Here is a 19,407-nt window from a genome sequence, read left to right as displayed (position 1 = left end):
TCTCAGAGGCTCCGCAGGCCAAATTCGCTCTTAGTTTATCTGTGTGTACACAGAGCGGTCCCGGCGCGGGCAGCTGCCGCGTTACAAGAGCCAGGCGCCGATGCCGGCTGCCTTTACAAAGTCCTCGGCTTACGTTTGCACTCTCCAGTTCCCAGTGGGATCTGGTTCGGATCAGAGGAACGATTTCATGTGGTGGAGGAATTCATCTGCTGGGAGGATGTCTGGGTTTCTCGGGGGATCGGTGACTACTCGGTGCGGTGAGCTAGCCAGGTGCGTCGTACAACGCGCGTGGGAAAATACCCCACCAATTAAGATCCCAATTTGCACTGTCCTTATTTGTAATGAGTACTCAAGGTGCAAGAAATCCGTTTTTTTTTTTTCCCCCCACTTTAAAATGACCCTATGGATGGTGCGTCATGCACCAGTACACATGGTGCGTCATGCAACTGCAACCGGCTAAGCCCATACCGATGCGGGAAAATGAGTATACTAATCTCATAAAGATTTTTCAATGCTAACTTAAGCTGCTGAGAATGGATTATGCTCTCGGAAACCAATCACCATTTTTCTTTAACTAACTGTTCGAGTAGGAGAAATATCTCTAGTGGGGGGAAAAAAATCAATGTTTCATTACTAAAAGGCTTTACTGCCATGAAAATATTTTTTGGCTCCTGACACCTCATTAAGCTTATTTAACAACAGCACAATTCATTTGCCTGCCCAGTGCCCAGAGAAATTCTTAAAATTAAGTAGAGAGGGGGAAAAAACCAAAAATAGGCATTTAAATCAGTCTCCCAGCAGGAAAAGATACACCACAGAAATGCAAAATATGGAGTAACATAGAGGGTTACAACACGGGGCATCATTGCATACCAAATCTGTATCTAAATTCCACAGTGTAGAAGTATACAATCAACCTGCTGCCCACCCTTTCGTGATGGGCACAGAAAGTGTACTATGCCCTGGTCTGACTTCTTCAGACTTTTTTTCAATAAAATACAATTTTTTTTGCATTTTAGCTTGTGCGGGTGACAGATGTCAGCTTTCTTTAGTATGAAAAATAGTCTCTGTAATAAGTTCACCCTGAACACTTCTTGTTCCGAGGAAAATAAAAATGATGGGAGGAAAAAACTTAATTACTTAAACTTTTAACTTCTAGTGGAAATGGTACCCGTTTTCAGAAGCACGCAATTTCACGGCAACATGCATCTCTGCAAATGCCGATCCACCAAAGGCACAAGCATCACACCCACATACCTTGTGTTTGCGGGACGATGTATCTGATTTGTACAAGTCCTTGTGATTTGCTTTTCATTTCTTTTCACTCTGGGTCTCACCTGAACCTGGTTCTCCATGGGCACCTCTTTCCCCATGGAAACTTCAGAGTAACGGTGCTGCTGAAGCCACTGATAACTCTTAGCTTTTATTACAAAGTAATTGAATTTATAACCTCTGGGTTTGTGTCGCGAATGAGTGGTTTTGAGGCCGCTTAAAGAATCGTCAGCAAAGGTATCAGCAAAAAGTAATTTTAATAGAAAATTTATAAAAGCGCGACTTAACAGAATTCGATGGCAAGGTTCACTCTATTACTCATTACATGGATTAAGTGTACACAGGGAAAAGCGTGTCAGGATTGTGTTGGAATGATTTGTGCATTGAGATTGAGGACAAAAAGGGTAAGGAGACCCTCCCGTTGAGTCACGAGGTTCAGAGAAGACCTGGCTGGATCCAATCTTAGTCTCAGACTTGGACAACGGTTTATGTTTAATACAAGAAGGGTAAGGAGACCCTCCCGTTGAGTCAGGAGGTTCAGAGTAGACCCCCTTGCTTTCTGAACTCCTTCTCAGAGAGGAGTCTAGGTGCAGCTGGATCTACCCCTAGTCTCAGACCTGGGCAACAGTTTATGCCTAAGGGATTATATGTGTTTAGCAGCGATCTAAAATACATTCATAATTTTCATCTGGATCACAAAATTTTAGCAACACTTAATCATTGCAGTGACTTAATTACAGATTATGCTTACTATTGTTTATCTAAATCAACTCACACACACATAGGATCCTAAAGCTAAAGGTACCTCTTAAAAATTCCCCCCGAGTCTCGTGAAATACTCATGTTGAATGTCTTGGCGTTTCTCAACGGGTGAAGGGCTGAGCCCCAAGGAGTGTCTTGGCCGAGGAGTGTTTCAGGTCCCAAAGATCCTCCGAATATCACAAACTGGAGAGTTTGTGAGCTCTGAGGGGCATCCCACTCAGAGGGACACCCTGGGCGCAGCCCGCTGCGGTCCAGGAGAGCTCAGAGGGCCTCACTTGGGACCGCTGTTTATAGGTTTGCAAGGTGATTGGCTTTAGTCATCAGTAAATTTCCATCCTGGCCACTATCTGGGGTGATCCAGGGTAGTAATTATGGTATTGTTCCATGGTAACAATGGTATCGTTCCACTTGAGCTACGATCCAGGTGGGGAATGCTTCAGGGCTGTCAGGGATGATGAATTATCCCCCACTCTTGTTCCCTACCTTGACCAGGTAGCCGGTGTCCCTGGTACCATCAGTGCTGCTCCCCACCTCAGCCATGCAAGAGTGCCTGGTACGGCCAAGGGATGCTCAACCACCCAACTCGTTACACAATGGCTAAGGCCTAACAGGAGTTCCTGAGATCGCAGAGTGGCCTGGGGGAAGGGGAAAATGCACCACCACAGTTCGAATGCATTTGTGCTTCTACCTGTACCGTGGGGGAGACTCTTTAGCCTTTATGTCCTTCCTCATCTGCCCGTGGGTCTCCCCGCTGCTGCCAGGACATGCGAAGGGACCCATCTGTGTGTCCATCCCTGGGATGGACAGGAATTTCTTGGTTTACCCATTAGAAACCTTGCTGGTTTTCCAAGAACAAACGATGAAACCCCCCAAACTTTTGCATTGCTGGCCAATGCTTGAAGCAAAAAAGGTCTCTGCTGTAACTGTTGATGGTGGGTTTTTTCCCAGGGACACCATCTCCTGCACCACTGTTCTACCACCACAGTCCATTGCCGGCCAGCCCGGGTGTCCCTCCCGACCTCCTGGGGTCCTCCCTGCCCACCCCCAGCCTTGCAGGGTCCCCCCTGCCCGTCCCCGCAGAGCTGGCTTGGCACGAAACACAGGCAAGATTTGGATGGTCAATGCATAACCTAGCGCATGCCCAAACTGCAAACAGGAAAAAAACCTCTCAAAACCAAAAAAGCATAATTTCTATTTGCACCAAATGTCAGGAGCTGCCCCTCCACCTCCATATGTGTGATGATAAACGGCTCAAACTACCCACCAAATTTCTATTTATTATTCACTTTTATTGCATGGAAATGGGGTTAATGCTAAAGAAAATGTTCTAAATGAAATGTTTGATATGCCGAAAGGCGAAGTGGCAGCTGTGGCTTGGGCAGTGCTGGGCCCCACAGTGAGCCCCCGCGCCGGCGCAGCAGTGGAGTGCAGGGCAAGAACCATTAGCCTGCAATTTCTGTGCAGGTAATAAAAGAGTTTTATAGGTAAGGGTCTGTGCAGTGCAAAGCCAAATTATTGCTGGGCAGCCTTGGAGCCTGATAACGTTCTTTCTGAAAACAAACCATTAACATATGCACAATTAGCCTGGCTGTATTGTTATGCCACAAGCAAAACGCAACCCCTTCTTGAAATATATAACAGCCTTTTAGTTCAAGAACGCTAGCAGGGAAAAATGTGTTAGCATTAAAGAACTGGTTTTTTTAATCACATCTAAAAATAACATTTATATAACCACCTACCCTGACATTTCACATCAGCAAGTGGCCAGAACCGCCTTGCTCAGCTGTATTAAAATATGCAAACACAATGGGGTTTTAGCAGATTTTGTTTCCTGAAAAAGAATTGCGTAACTCAACCTTTAGAGGCAATAGGAAAGCCAAAGCGGTTTTCTACTCTGGTTAAAATATATCGTACGCAATGCATCTTTTGGCAGTTCAGTTCTATCTATTGCCTACGATAATTAAATATATTACCTCTCTACGTCCAGTGTTACACGTGCAGCACATAGTGAGGCAATAGGACTAACCTCTGGCAAAATGAGAAACCACTTAAAGGCAGCAAAATGCATTGGCTGTTGTCTGCTTTTGGCCTCTCCGCACACACAGCAGAGAGGCCAAAAAACGTATTTCTTTCTTTCCTTCTTCCTTTTAACCCTTACGGACTCAGTGCCTCTCTCAGAAATGTTTAGATCCTAACGAGAAACACCCTTTCGCTAACCGCAGTTAATGCAATACAACGCCGATATCACAGGCAGTAGCTGACAAGTTTAAAAACAAGCCCGTATTATTTATTCCAAAGATAACCCTGGTGTTGGGGTGCAAAGATGCTTCATTACCTGTGGCACATGCCTCGTCCTGTTTGCAGGTAAATGATCTCATGGTTGCACCATGGCAGATGAGCTCCTCTTCTGCGGCCGCATGCTTTTACGGAAGGAGAAGTGTCCTTTTGCTCCTGCTCCTGAGCCTTTGGCATCGACATCTGAATTCTCCTCCTGTCTGCATGCAGAGTGCTGCTGTCTGCAGGGCTGTCGGCACAGCTTCTCCAAATTATCTGTTTGTCTGTCCAGCCACCTATGTGTACAGAAGCATGATGTTTTGGTGAATTGCTGGGTGCTCCCAGGGGAGAAAAGAAAACCATGTATTTGGGGATCTGCGGGGAAGACTTCAGAGCAGACAGTGAATGAATGCCAGGTTCCAGTGTCCAAACATCGTATCTTGGAAGGACAACGCAGCTGCATTTTGGACAGGGATGGACTTCTGGTCCCAGCCTTGGTCTTTCTGCTCCAGCTAAAAAAGTGCAGAATGTTCTTCTCCAAGAACATCTACAGATGTTCGCCTCTGAGAACAGATGTTCTTCTTTGAGAACATCTACAAATGTTCTTCTCCGAGAACAGATGTTCTTCTCCAAGAACATCTACATACAGGAAAACTGAAATGGGAATTCAGTGGTGTTTAAGAAATACCCAGAAACCCAGTTCCCGTTTCAGTTTTCCTGTATGTAGATGTTCTGGGAGAAGCAGCTAAGCTGGGTTTGTTCAATTATATTGAGTTTAGACAGAGGGGAGAAGCCCCGTCTCCAGGCATAAGGGGCAGGTGGACCTCCTGCGTGTGGCAGGTGGACCTCCAACCCGCAATGCATTGCTCGAAGGCCCTCTTGGTGCAATGCTGCTGCCTCCGAGGAGCGTTTCTCAGCTCCCTGCAGCCAGCCTCTGCCAACTTTCTACAAATCATCTGTTACTGAGATTGATATTACAGTTATGTAAACATGCATTATTTATCTGTTATGGCCCTTTGAACTGGGTGAGTGCTCCTGGCTTTCCATTATTCCATGTCTAAATTAATCATGGACCATAAAATCAGTAACCATTTATGCAATATGAAAAAAAAGAAGATGTAAAAATAGCATTTGCGGTGTAGAGATTTCATGCCATGTTCCCTGGATAGTAACTATTCAGGCATCATGCTTCTTCCTCCAGGCTTGTGAAATATTTACTGCTTTTTTAAAAAGGAAAAAAAAATCTCTTAAAATTATCTGTCTCCTCAGAAGAAAGTTGTTCCCTCATCCAGTCATCTACTCCCCTGCCCCGGGGAGTGCAGCTCCAGGTCCCTTCTCAGCATCCTTTGGGGACACCACGTCACAACCCTCTGAGCACATCAGTGCCGGTTTCTGGGTTCAAAACCAGTATATTGGCCCCCAGACCCTACACAAAGACAGGAGGGCTCTGAGTTTTTAATATATGATGTGATATAGTGGACACCTCTTCTGACACCTCTCCTACACGCGACATCTCGTTAGGTGGGTGCCCGTGAACCCCTTTTGTGGCAGCTTCCCTCTCCCAGAACCTGCACCGAAGAGTGGTGCCTTCAACAGCAGTTTTGAACAGTTGCGTAACTTAACAGGAAAAGCTATAAAAAGGCTATTTGGGATAAAGATAGGTGATCTGGTTTAAGTGTCGGAAAGCTAACGTTGCCACAAAATATTAGCTCAGGGGGTTCACTGCTGCAGTTGGAAGTGGGGGCAGACTGATGGCAAATTCCCACCTGGGAATTGCATCTTCTAAACAAATCAATGGCAAAGTGAAGGTTTTGGGTAAGATTGTCAAGAGGAGGAGGAGGAGGAGGTGCCAGCCTTCATCTCCAGTGCTTGGGGGTGTGTAACACCCACCAGCTTCAGTGGTGGGTCGCTTTGCATCACACGGCAGGTTGGGGATGGCGAGCTCTTGCTGGGTACAGCCAGGAGCCTCTGTACATCTTCTGGGGACCTTTGCACAGGACTGACGCCAGTGTCCCCACCGGGAGTGCAAAGGGCTAACAGGGAACTGCGATGTGGGGAGCTCCAGGAGGGCTTTGACACCCTCATCCGTGAAGTGAAGGAGGTAGCAGCACCCTTCTGCTTTTTAACATGAATTATACACTTCTTCAGACCCAAATGGTCCATGCTGTCCACGCGCCTGTCCCCAAGGCAGCTGCGCGTGGGGGGACAGCAGGACCCTCCAGCCGGTGGTACCTGCATTCACCGCTGCTTCCTCCTGCTTGATGCCCATCAGAAGAATTCGTTGTCTCTGCTTTGGCTGGGTACGGTGGCTGGAGTTTAGTGCTGGAGGTACGTCAACCCTCTGCTCCCATCCCGGCAGCAGCACGTCCAGGGCTGGGCTTCTCGCCCTTTTGCTGTCAACAAAACCCGTGGTGGGAGAGGAGCTCAGGAGCTGGTTCTGTGCTGACACTTCTGTTCAGTCCAGCTCAGGGCATCCCCAGGGCATTTTAAAGCCTTCACACACCCCTGTGCTTGCTCGAGGCAGCCCCAAACCCCGATCAGCCCAGCATGCCATGCACCAGCAATAATCCCAAGAGCTGCTCTGATCCAGCATCGTGATTTGAGAGACACGCTCCATCTTGCTAACCTAGAAGATGAAGGCAGGGAGGGTTAAGGAAATGAGATATTTGAAAAAATTCTTTCATTACACTCCTTTTTCAGAGTTGTTAGGATCCATCCCATCAGTTAATGATGTGCAATCAGCAGAGTTAATAAAGATACCACTCAGAAGCCCCAATTAACAATGTCATGGAAATAATTATCTGCACACAGGACGCCGCTATTAGGGACAGAGTTTTCTGAGGCCGTCAGAAAAGGCTGTCGAGTTACCAGGCCCTCCATAAGATTTTTTTTTTCTTATTGATGATGCTCCCTATACTTCAGCAACAGCTGTGTGACTTGATCCAAGCTTGGGCTGCGGCAGATGCCAAAGCCACCCGTCACCTCCACGACGCCAGCGCGGAGCCTCCTCGCACTGTCCGAAGTGAAGGAGCAGCCGCTCTTGCAGGAATATCTCGGTGATATCCTGCAATATCCCAGCTCTCTCGACTCCAGCTAATAATAACTGGCCTTGCAGCGACTCCTTCCCTTGCCGTCGCAGGCTGCTTCCCCTCGAGCGAGCGGCACGGCTGAAAGGAGGAACTTCTCAGAGCTTTAAATAACCTCCTGGATTCCCCCCCGGACTTCTGCTCCAGCTGGGAGCAGCTTTCCTGTTTGTTTGTTTGTTCCTTTTTCCTTGCCATGATTTCAGAGAGGAAGGAATCTGGCTTCTACCTCCCTGAAGAGCTGGAAGGCGAGCAGCCTGGTGCAATTACTGAGCACTGCAGGCTTTGGTTGAGAATTGAAGGTCAGGGCACTGTTGTGGTGGTTTTTCATTCTGGGCTGCCACGGGGCCATGGCTGGTGATAAGCACGTGCTAAAATCCACATTTTCGAAAGCAGTTCACAGTCCCGAACGTGGCCATGAGGAAGCGAGGGCATGAAAATCCAAGGAAAGCATTATTAACCCTCTCTTTTCTCCTGATTTTATTTTCCTTTTAGATGAAAGGGACTGGTCAAAACCTGGGCTGATGTTTAACCCACTTGGCCTCGCGTTGGGTGACGGCTCCTTCTCCAGCGAGCGGCAGAGCAACCAGACCCTGGACCGCTCTGTGCCCATCGCTGGCGGGGGCAAGGCGAGAGGATGCTCTGATCAAAAGCTGGGAGTTACTAATGCAAGATGTTTCAGAGTGGCTGGGGGCTTTGAAGAGCTTCAAATATTGACCTCCTTTGGGCAAAAGGCTGCGAGCAGCAATCAGGCACAACCATCTCGTGTTGGAGATGAAAGAGGGATGTCCAAAAGCATTGGTTGCCATAGCCACGCTGCCTGCTGCCCGCTCTCCACCTGCTTCTGGAAACATAGGAATACTTAGAAAAAAAAAATCCAAACTAATTTCTTTCTAGGAAAAAATTCCAACAACACTGAAAGAATGAAATCCTTCTGTAAAATGTCTTCTCCTCCAGTAGCCGACTGTACATGAAGACCCTTGTCGTCCTGCAGCTCTCAGGGCTGCACACATCTTGGCTACGGCAGGTAAAAGTAGAAGATGATGTTTATGCCATGACGGCTCTCCCCGCTGCGGGAATCGTAGTGCTCAGCACCATGCTCATGGGCCAAAAAGCCTTCAGACCCAAATTCGTTCCACAAGACGGGTGGAGAGTGGTGGTGGTGGAACCTCTGCATCACCAAGCTCTTCCTCAGAAGCTGTGCTTTTGGTTTTTTTAACAAAGAATACCCTGAGGTCACCTCTCTGCTGGAGGTGGTGGCTCCTTCCCCGTCCAAGTCAGTGCTCTGGGGGATTCAAAGTGTTTGTCAGATGTTTCTGAAAAGCAGCTCCGTCATTAACTTGGCACGGGTTGGAAATGTGGAGGCTGAAGCCTCCAGCTGGAAAGCTGGTTTTGATAAATAATCAGCCGACAATTAGCCCAGGGGCGGGACTGCCTGCCCTCCTGACCGTCCTGGGGCATCAGCTGCTCGCAGGCGGGTTCCCATCTGTCCCATCCCACGTCCCCCGCATCCCCCGCTGCTCTCCACCCCGCGCCCGAGGTCAGCCGAGGTTTTCCTTTCCACCCCACGCCGAAATCCTACTGGGGGTGAAATTCCTGGCTTCATGGTGCTGGAAATGAGGTGTTGCAGGCAGGGGTGGCCGGCAGCAGCCCTCAGGCTCCGGCAGCCCCCTCAGAGGCAGCCCCTGCCTCTCCTGACCCCGGGTGCTGACGGATGGTCTCGCCTGAAAAAGCCCCGTCCTGAGCTTCAGCAGATGCGAGATTAATTTATTGCACCTGTCCAAACAGAATGCGTTTCTATTTTATCTGCATTACTGCCTGTCCTGCAGCGTGATGGAGAGGTTTGGGTATGCCCACGCTCCGATGACCTTGGCCCAGCCTGGTGGGTCCGTCCCCCCCCACCCAGGGGTGGGAGGACACACGGACACCGAGCATCGCTGTTAGTCCAAAGATGAGATGCAGCAGAAAATCCAGTTCCTCGGACCGGGAGGCTGATCTAGGGGCATGCAGGAGAAAGGGTCCGACCCTCAGCTCCAGCTGAATGGGGAGCACCAGCAGAACAGCTCACGTTGTTATCGATAAGGGAATAATTTGGCGTGGCGTATCTTAACGCGACGGATTACACACTGCGGCGCTTGGAGGGACGTGTCCTTCAGCGTGAGAGCAGCACGACGGCCCTTCCTGGGGCAAACGAGAGGGGAGGAGGGATGTGTATCCACCAGAAAGCGCTGCTTTGCCTTCCTTCCCAGTTTAGGGGCCAACGCCGAGACCCAGCAGGTTTTTTGCTCAAGCAAAATTCCCACCGAGTGCAGTGGGATTTTTGCCTGATTAAAGATTGAGCCACAGTCCAGGAATTTCTGCCTCTGCTGCGATCCAGCCAGGCTTTGCACAGGAGCTTGTAATCAATCTGTTACCCTTAATGGAGACTTTTTTTTGGAGAGGATTCAAGTTTATTCCATTAGAAAGGGGTTTAGTCTTCCCTTTTTGTGGTGGTGGGAAAGAAAAACTGCTCGGCTCCCCGAAGCCGGGACGGCAGGCTCTGATCTCACTTGATTTTAACCTTCTCTCTTGAAGAGGGAAGTTACTGAAGGACTTTGGAAAGGATCGTTCCAGCTAACGAGGGCCAAAAGAGCTCTGGAAAGTGAAATAAGATCATAATCATAATCATAAGACCTTCCTTTCGCCAGGTCAAGAAATTAGAAATTTCAGCTGGAATTTCAAAGGGAGGAGCAATTCGAGGAAGACGAACTTCTGACCCTGTAATTACAAATAACAGCTCTGCAGAAGTATAAATGTGCTCCTCTGAGCCAGACAACCAGGTGTGCGGTACTCTGCCCTAAATGACATTAGAAAAATAATAAATAGAAGGGCTAGCATAATTAGAAGGGCTAGCATCTACAAAACATAGGCTGAAATAGCTTCGTCTTGAGGAATTAAAAAGAAAAAAAAAAGGAAGAATTTCCTTTGGGGAGATGGGGACAATCATAAGGAGAAGTAAAAACCACCTGCAAAGAGAAGGGGAATAAAATCTTCATGATATCTGAGGGGCTGCATCCTGGGGATGCTGAGGGCAGTGCCGCGGTGGGCACGGCTCCGGGGCAGCCGCCCCGGAGCCGTGCCCACCGCGGCACTGCCCTCAGCATCCCCGGCTTACGACTCTTCTTCAACACAAAAATCCTCCCGTTGCATCCTGAGCCTATTTTAACACGTAGATATTGCAAACGCTGCTTCAGCCCAGGATGCGATAACTCCAAAACACGAATTTGGCAAGCCTGAATAATTTTACATAGATTGGAAAGGATCGAATGCGGCTTTGCAAATTGCAGATTGTTTTCCGAGTTTTTAAGCAAAGCCTGCTGGGCTCTTGAGAGATGAATGAGAGGAGATGCGCAACATCCCCCTTGTTAGAAAATGACAGCAAATAGGAGGTCTCAAAGATACCTACTCGCTGGTTTTGGTGCTTTATTTGATGTTGGGGACAGGGCAAGGCAGAGCTGGGCTTGGGTGATGCTGTGTAGGTACCCACAAGGGACCTTCATCCCTGGGAACATGGGGACATCCCACCTCCCTATCCCCATCGGCTGCTTTTGCAGCAAAGCGTGTCCAAGGAAAACCCAAAGCTGGAAGGAAGAAATCATCTCAGATGGAAAAGTGAAGCTGCCCCAGCAGGGAGGGCTCTGAGAGGACCTGCCTTGGCCAGCGTGATGGAGCAAATCTCTTCTTGCACAAAGCTTACTTTATTTTCTATTCAGCTTTCAGGTCTTTGACTAAAGAAAATACAGCGCTAAAAAAACCATGACATTCAGAGGCATTTTTTTCTTTGGTTTGTTTATCAGCAAGATTAAGATTCCTGGCTGTGGAATAAAGGAATGTCTCGCATTTATTTGTTTCGGGGCATGTGGAGTGCATTTGTTTCCTAGGATGCAAATTCATTGTTCATGCTCTGAATAAAAATCCCAGTGCCAGGAGACTGCCGTCAGATTCAGATCTCCTGGCATCATTTTTGCTATAACTTCATGCATACAACAGGGATTTGATTTTTCCCAATATTCTGCCACTATATTTTGACTCCGAGATGCTTTCCCAATTTCTTTTTTAAACTTTGTGTCAGCTAATTTCCTCGTTTCTAAATTACCGCCGGTGGCTGTGAGGCTGCAGGGGCAGGTTTTGGGATGTAGGTCACGCCACCATCCCTCGTGTGATGCACGCCGGCTGCCTGCCTGCCTGCCTCATCCCCTGCCTGATCCCCTGCCCGATCCCCTGCCCGATTCCCTGCCAAAGCCCAGGCAGCTGTAGGAGCCACGCGCCCCTTTCCGATCCCCCCCGGCGCGGACTGGGGTCGTGGGTCCCTCGCTGCCGAAGCCTGCGGGAAAGGAGGGAGGGATGCACATTTTGGAGCCGGTGCTGGGGGCACGCTGGCTCCCGCGCTCCTCTCAGCCCAAAGCAGGCAAAATTGGGCGTTAAAATGCAATTGGCTGTGGTTTCTAATTTTATTTATTTATCTATCTATCTTTTTTTTTTTTATCTATATTTATGCATGCGACCAGACGTGCACATCTCAAATCTTAGCTACAGCTGTGCAGGGGCTCAAAATCACACACGTACCAGGAAAGCTGCTGTCAGGGGGCAGATCTGGGCCGTCTTCATTGCCAGCCCTTCTCTACAAGCACCGCGGGCACGAACCCCCCTCCAAAGGCTCGACAGCGGCTGAGCTCCCCGTTCATCCCCAGGGCGGGCAGGACCCGCTCCCCAGCCTGGCAGAGGGGCTGCCACCTTGCATTAGCTGCATCTGGGTACGGCGTGTTGTGACATGACTGTGCCTGACATGACATGTCACCTTGGGAGATAATGAGTTGGAAATTTGTGTTAATAATTGTTTTGACTGTTCCCCAGGAATGAGTGGGGTTTTTTTTCAGCGGAACGTCTTGCACCCAAAGTAGTTTTATTAGGGAATTATTATTATTTTTTTAGATAGGAAAAATATCAGTCGTGCCAATTGGAGGTTGGGAGTTGGTACCTGGCATCCCTGCAGCCCCTCAGGATGGCCCCGGATGCCCCTTTCTCCCAGATCCCAGCTCCTCCCCTCCAAAACCCGCTGCCCCAGCCACCATCACCTTCCTCACCACCAGGACCCTGATGCCGTGGCCACTGAGCAAAGGACTTGTATCGCTGTCCGTAAGCGTCCGCGGATGGGCGCAGGGTTGCCCCTCCCAAGGCATAGGGATGCTGGACGGAGCAAACCCCTGGGTACCTGGTGCTTGCACAGGGCGGGTGGCGTACCGGGGGTTATCACCGCCGAATCACAGCATTTCACTTTGCATCGCAAGGCACTCGAATCCTTAATTGGCACCAAGCACGTTTGCTTTCTCTCTACCCGCTACGGCAACCCTAGAGATTTTTCTAACGAGCAAAGCAAGCTACTGCTGGTGGATTTTTCAAGTTCTCGTAGCTTTACAAATTACATTTGCTCTAGGCAGCCATTCATAATAATCAACTTGAAACCACTGCTAGCACAAAAAATCTTTGCGTTGTCAGCAACACACCTCTTAAATACTGTACTGCCATCCGTCACAGCTCGCCGTAACTTGTAATTTGATTAAACGTGCTCCAAAACGCGGGGTTGGAAGTGCACTTGTCCGCAGTAAGTGGATTTGTGTTCCCCTCTATTAGAAGGCTGTGTGATGTGACTTAACGATGGAAAACACTCATTACGGCAGTCACTTGTCAAACACACTGGATCGGGGGAGTCAATTTTTGCCCAGTACCCTTGGAAAAAGGCAGTTTCTCTCCATTTGGCTCAGACGGACAGACTCCCACCAGCCAAGGTGCCTCGCGCCTCCCCTCCCCAAAGCGGCACGTCTCCTCCTCGCAAAGGAACACCGCGATTTTGGCAGCCTTAGTCCCGTATAGATTTGGGGGTAGGTTTTCAGAGGTGAGCAGTGCGAGGCAGAGCGACCTTTCCACGGCACAGGGTAGGACTCAGGACTGGGCTGGAAGGAAGATGCTCACAGCAGCTGGGGAAAAGGTAAAAAGAGTTTTTCAGCATCACCAACTTGGGAAACACAGGGGCTAGCTATTGTGTTCCCAAATATATGGAGCAAGAAGGTGCCATTTTTGTGGTCAAAATATTTTAATGTGTTTTCTGCAGTTCCCCTGACCTGAGCTGAGCATCTGGCCTGAGTCCTGCTCAGGGTCTGAGAATCCATCCCGTCCTCCAGCAGTTCTGCTCCCGGGGGCTGTAGAGGAGTCTCCAGCCATCTGGATCACCTCACATGGGCAGTCTCCATCCCCAAAACCCAGCAGATCTGGTCGCATCCCAGTTTGGCCAGGCTCTCCCAGCAAGGCAGGCAATCTTTCCCCAGGTCTAGAAACATGTCCTTCCAGTAGCAGCCAAAACATCAATATTAAGACACTTATTCATTCCCTCCTATGTATTTACAGTTTTCCTCCTTCCACAGGAGCTGGGCAGCTTTGCCCAGGGAGAGGGCGCCAGGATCGGCTTTGCTATCCCATCGCCAGCAGCTGGTTTTGAAAAATGTGAAATCCCCCCCCCCAACGAATTCCCCGTGGCTTTCCCCGGCACAGCCCTGTGCCATCCCTATGGGATGCTTCAAAAAGGCATTTTTCCCTCAAAATTTCCCGAGAGGGAAAGACAGATATTAAGTAAACTGAATATAAGATTATGGGAGGGATTGTTTTAGAGACCGTAAAAGAACTTTAATGAGGTCTGAGCTATATAAAAAAGGCTCACATTAATGACAGAGCCCCGTCTGAAGGCTGGCAGGAGCCCGCTGTTAACAAAACACAAGTGCATCTTAAACCCACTGCTTTCACCTGGCTATTACGGCTGGAACACGTGAAAAGCCGCGCTTAAATTCAAATAAAATATTTAAGGGGCCCTAAAAGCCGGCTGATGCTCACGAGGTTCGCGCTTCAGAGCAGGGATGTTCTCAGCGGGGCTGGGTGGGTGGCGGGTCCCATTTTGTAGACCTTCTCCTAAGCCTTTTCAGCAACTCCAATATTATTTTGTAGTAACGTTTAGCCTCGCAGCAGAAAATCGGGCTGTATTCGTCCGCAAGGTGCATGAAATACAACATGTGGCGTCTCACAGATTTCCCCCTCCTTGAGAAATCGGGGTGTTTGATCCAAAGTGGAATAAAAATGTGAGACAACAGCCCGTGTAGACAAAGGGAACTCCCACCCTCCAGCCAGCGGGGTGGGGGATTTGGGGTGTCCAGGGCTTTTCTCAGGTAGGGTCAACAGCATAGACCACGGGATGTTGTCCCCATTGTCACCGTCACCGGGAGCCACAGGTTGCTGGGTGGAAGCCCCAAGCACCAGGAGCATCTCCTACCTTGGGAAAAGGTCACTTTTGCTCCAACACAGAATTTAATGCAAATCCAAAGGTAACACAGGTTGAAAACCATTTTAAAAACTATTATAAATTAATAGGATATGCAACAACTTCCAGGAAAGCCTGGGTTGCCACAGCTTCACTGAAGCGGCAGCTCCATCACGGGGGATGAGGCTCAGCACGGCCCCCGTTGGTGAGGAAACTATTTCTGCTTTTTAAGATGCCACCGGAGAAGTCACTACTGAAACAAAAGGGGAATTTTTCCACAGGACGGCTTTGAACTTAAAATTTTGCCCATGGCACAGAGAAGAGGACATGAGTTTCATGCTATCTTTAGCATGATCAGCTATTAAGAGTGCATTAGTAGCTAATTAAATATGACACCCAAGGGCCATTACTAAGGGTCCCGAGCCCTGGGCTCAGCAAGGGGCTCCAGAAGCTTGGTCTGACCCCAGGTTTGCATGAAAGTGGGTGGGCAAGTGCGGATGTCGAGGCCAATTCATGATGCCAACGTGGCTCGGGGTACAGACAGCCACCCACGATGTGCCCAGGGAGCTCCAGCAAAAGCCCATGTTTATGGGACAAACGACAGGAATGAAGCATCACAAGAAGTGCTCCCATCTCCCCAGTACACCTTGCTTGCTAAGCCCTGCAGCTCCGGAGGCAGCAAGGACGATGCACTCCCTTCCTCACCTCCCCCGCACCTCCACAGAGGGCTTTTACAGGTGTTAGGCTCATGAATGCTAAATAAAACACTAATAAAAGCAAGAAAATAACACACAGAGGACAGGCGGCATCTTTTCAAAAGAAGAATGGAGCAATGATGGCATTGTAAGAGGCTCATTTATCCCTTCTGGGTGCTGCACATCTCTTACAGGGAGCTCTAGACCCTCGCTCATCCAACCCACGCAGCCTTCCCACCACCAACACACATGGCTTTGGGTTCGGGAGAGGAAAAAAAAAAAAAACACCCAGAAAAATTACAATTACTTGGGAAACGTTGCAGCAAGAACAAGCCAGAAGGTTAAACGGGTTGATTTTCCTCTTCAGACAAAAGCTAGGAGGAGTTTCTGACCACACACGCCCTGGCAGAGCCACCTCAGATCCTAAATATCCAGAGGTTGCTGCTGCCAGGGCGGCGCGGGGTCCCCCCTCTCCGTGCGACCACACTCCAGAGCTGCATGGTCAGGTTTTCCTGGGAAAATCGATCCTCTCTTCCCAAAAAAACCTCGGGGAAAATATCAGTTTACGACAGTGAAATATGTTATTTCTGCAGCTTTGAAGCCCATTTCAGCTTGACTTCTGAATTTACTTTTGTATAGCCTCTTCTATTGTTAAGTACAGCGCATACGCCTTGATTAAATAAACTATAGCTCTTGCAGCAATATTTTATCAGGGAAACCCAAACAATTTGTTCTGACATCATTTAACTACTTCTTCTTTCTTTCGCTTTTCCTTGTCAAAATATTCATCCAAACTGGCACGTTCTCACCAAGTATTTAGATTTTTGCAGACGTTTTTACAACCTATTTGCATTTTTATGGAATACTCTTCCATCTGTTTATTTCCCTTTTGCAAGCGCCTGCGATGACTCGCAGCAGCGAGATCGGCAAAAGCCCGACGGCGCCGGAAAAGAGCCCGGCCGACGGCAACGTGGCTTTCCCCAGGCTCACTCCTCGTGCTTTCCCCTCGAAGTTATTTTCTTATCTGCTCGGAGATCCTGCCTGTGAAAATAAATCATCCAAGACGCCCGTTCTCTGCGGGCCTCAGCAATTAAAACTTGGCAAATTATTTGCAAAGCTCGAAACAAAACCCTCGCGGACAAAGGCGCTTTCAAAACCTGAGCCACAGATGCAGCCCAATGTAAACCGCACATTTTTCAGGAACATTGTGAATATTTTCATATAACATGGGGTACTTTGACAAACAGAGCCACCTTTTTCCCTTTTAATATGTAGAAAACCGTATATTTTTAAGCGGGGAATAAAAGCAGGGCTTCAGCGCCCCGCTCCCACCTGCTTCTTGGCCAGGCTCTGAGCCTATTGCTGGTTTCTTAGAGAAGATAAACTTCTTGAGGCTATTTCTGACCTTTTCTGTACATTTATGTAGTGCCAAGCAGGGAGTAATTCAACCTCCATTATGCGGCTGGTGTTACTTTAATGCATAGATACTATAGTGATATTATTTGTATTATATTATCTTTACGGTATTATTATCTCTGTATTATTTGTACTATATTACCTGTATTACTTGCAGAGTAAGAGCTGAGGAAGGGGACGTATCCCCAAACAAGATTTATCTCCCTGGGACGTCGATGTTTACGACGTCTTCCAACCGTGTGAACTTTTACACCCCGTTGCACAGTAAAATGCATTTTTAGAAGCAGCGTGTGATAAATTCCTTCTCTGGGCAGCTCCCTGGCCAAATGGAGCATTTGCTGGAATTGCTGCACGCTGCCAGTGTTTCACAACCCAGTTCTGAAAGATGGCTTATCCCCAGAACCAGGAAAATCTACAATAATTAATGCTAATAACATAAAAAACCGAGCGCATTGTTTAGTTTAAGAGGTAGATGACAACCAATGTGCCAAATGATGTGAAACACACCCGTGATTAAACGTGATGCAAAGCTCCAGCACCCGCCCGGTTCCCTCCAGCGCTTCGTAGAGGTTTTTGCACGGGTTTTGGTGGCAGCGGGGTCAGGCTGGGTGCTGCCGGGTGCCGGCTTTGTGCCTGCAGGTGCCCAGGCACCCCTGGCTCAAACCGCCCCCCTGCCCGGGGTGTCCGCGGGGGAAGTCAGAGCACTGGAACCGAGGCAGAGAGAGGTGAGGAAATAATTGGAATTGGACATTAGGAAAAATTTCTTTCCTGAAAGAGGGGTCAGGCCTTGGAACAGGCTGCCCAGGGAAGTGGTGGAGTCCCCATCCCTGGAGGTATTTAAAAGACGTGCAGATGAGGTGCTTAGGGACGTGGTTTAGTGGGCATGGGGGTGTTGGGTTGACGGTTGGACACGATGATCTTAGAGGTCTTTTCCAACCTTAATGATTCTATTCTGTGATTCTATAAGTAGTGCGAGGCTTGCTGCGTGCACGTGGAAGATGCTGAGAGTGGGGCTGGGCAAGGGACCTGCGGTGCAGCAGGACGGGCCAGCAAAGCCCCCGGGGAGCAGAGACTTCCTCCGCACTGACATGTGCCTGCAGGGCAATTGCGAGTTAATAATCTTTTCCTGAAACCACTTTATACTTAACATTTTTTTTTTTCCTCTGGCATTGTTCCTTCTTTCCCAAAGGAAATGTCCTAGCCCTTGTTGCTCGTGCATATGGAAAGGGGTCAGCACGAACGATGCTATCACGCGGTGTGGTTCTCAGCCCTAACTCACTGCAGATGAAAGGAGCAACGCCACATCTGGGCGATTAAACATCTATATCTGCATTGAAATTACATGTGAGGCAGAGTCAAATAGGAGTCCTGAATAGCCGCTTGCAAGAGCTAACCCAAAAAAAAAGCACAAAAATACATTGTTAGGCACATCTCTCTCTGGGCTTTGCAGAGCGACTCGGACAAACACAAGCATTGTGCTGGAGACCCACCATAGCGTGGTCAGACCTGCTGTTGGCTGGGAGATGGTTGTTTACAAACTTGTATTCTTCATCTGGGAGTTTTCAGGTACTCTATTGCAGTAAAAAGCTAATGTTTATACATTAAGAGATTAAATAAATCCAGCAGTGTCGTAATTTGTTTACAGTTATCTTTTTACAGCAGGCATTTCTATATCCGTGGGTTCACCCCTTCCATTTGCTCACCCCTCCAGCCTGGCAGCATCTGCTGAACGGGAGGTGCTGCTGGCCCACCACGATTTATTTTTGGGGTATTCAAAGCTGATACAACCACTGGTTTTCACCGTTGTCTCATGGAGAGGCTGGCGTGCCCGGCTGAGTCCCCCCAGGGCCATCCCAGTGTCCCACACATGGCCATCGGCCATCACCAGCTTGCAGCCAGCCCCGGCTCCGTTTGAAACGCGGTGATTTTGATTTCGGTGGCTGCTTCCCGGCCGTGACCAAGCACCGGGCACCCCCAGCCCAGGGGGTTTGCACCCAAACAGGAGCTGCCATGCAGCATCAGGGCCACCAGCAGCCTCTGATGCTAGATGCTACAAAAAACGGAGAGGAGGATGGCCCCTGCGCCGTCCCCACTGCTCCTGGGAGGGCTGTGGGCATTGCCAGGCACACACGTCCCCAGTGCCACCCTGAGCTGTGCTCACACCTCTGTCCCCACGGCACGGAGAGGACAGCTCGGTGGCTTCTGTCCCCTCTGCGCGGGATGTCCTGTGCCCGGGAAGCCTCTCATGGGAGCCGTGGGACATGGCTCAGCCACCAAGAGCCCTTAGCACTGCTGCGCTGGCAGCATCCTTTAACACACGGGCTTAACGCAAGCAGCTGCTGAAAGGGCATTTAACGACATTCCTTTACGTGAAGAAAATCATCTTTGCAATATATTTAGGGTCTGGGCTTTGCTTGGAGCTGGACCGTGAGATCTGGCTGTGGTCCGTGCCCACACACCGAACCTGCCAGGCAGGGCTCGCCCCACGCATGATGCAGGATGTGCTCCCGTCTCAGGCTGGAGCCGCAGGTGATATTTGGTGGAAAGACTTGGGCTTACGAGG

This window comes from Calonectris borealis, chromosome 6 (genome assembly GCF_964195595.1).
Source record: "Calonectris borealis chromosome 6, bCalBor7.hap1.2, whole genome shotgun sequence".
Taxonomy (NCBI): Eukaryota; Metazoa; Chordata; class Aves; order Procellariiformes; family Procellariidae; genus Calonectris; species Calonectris borealis.
The sequence above is the reverse complement of the archived record's forward strand: the minus strand, read 5'-3'. Positions refer to the sequence as shown.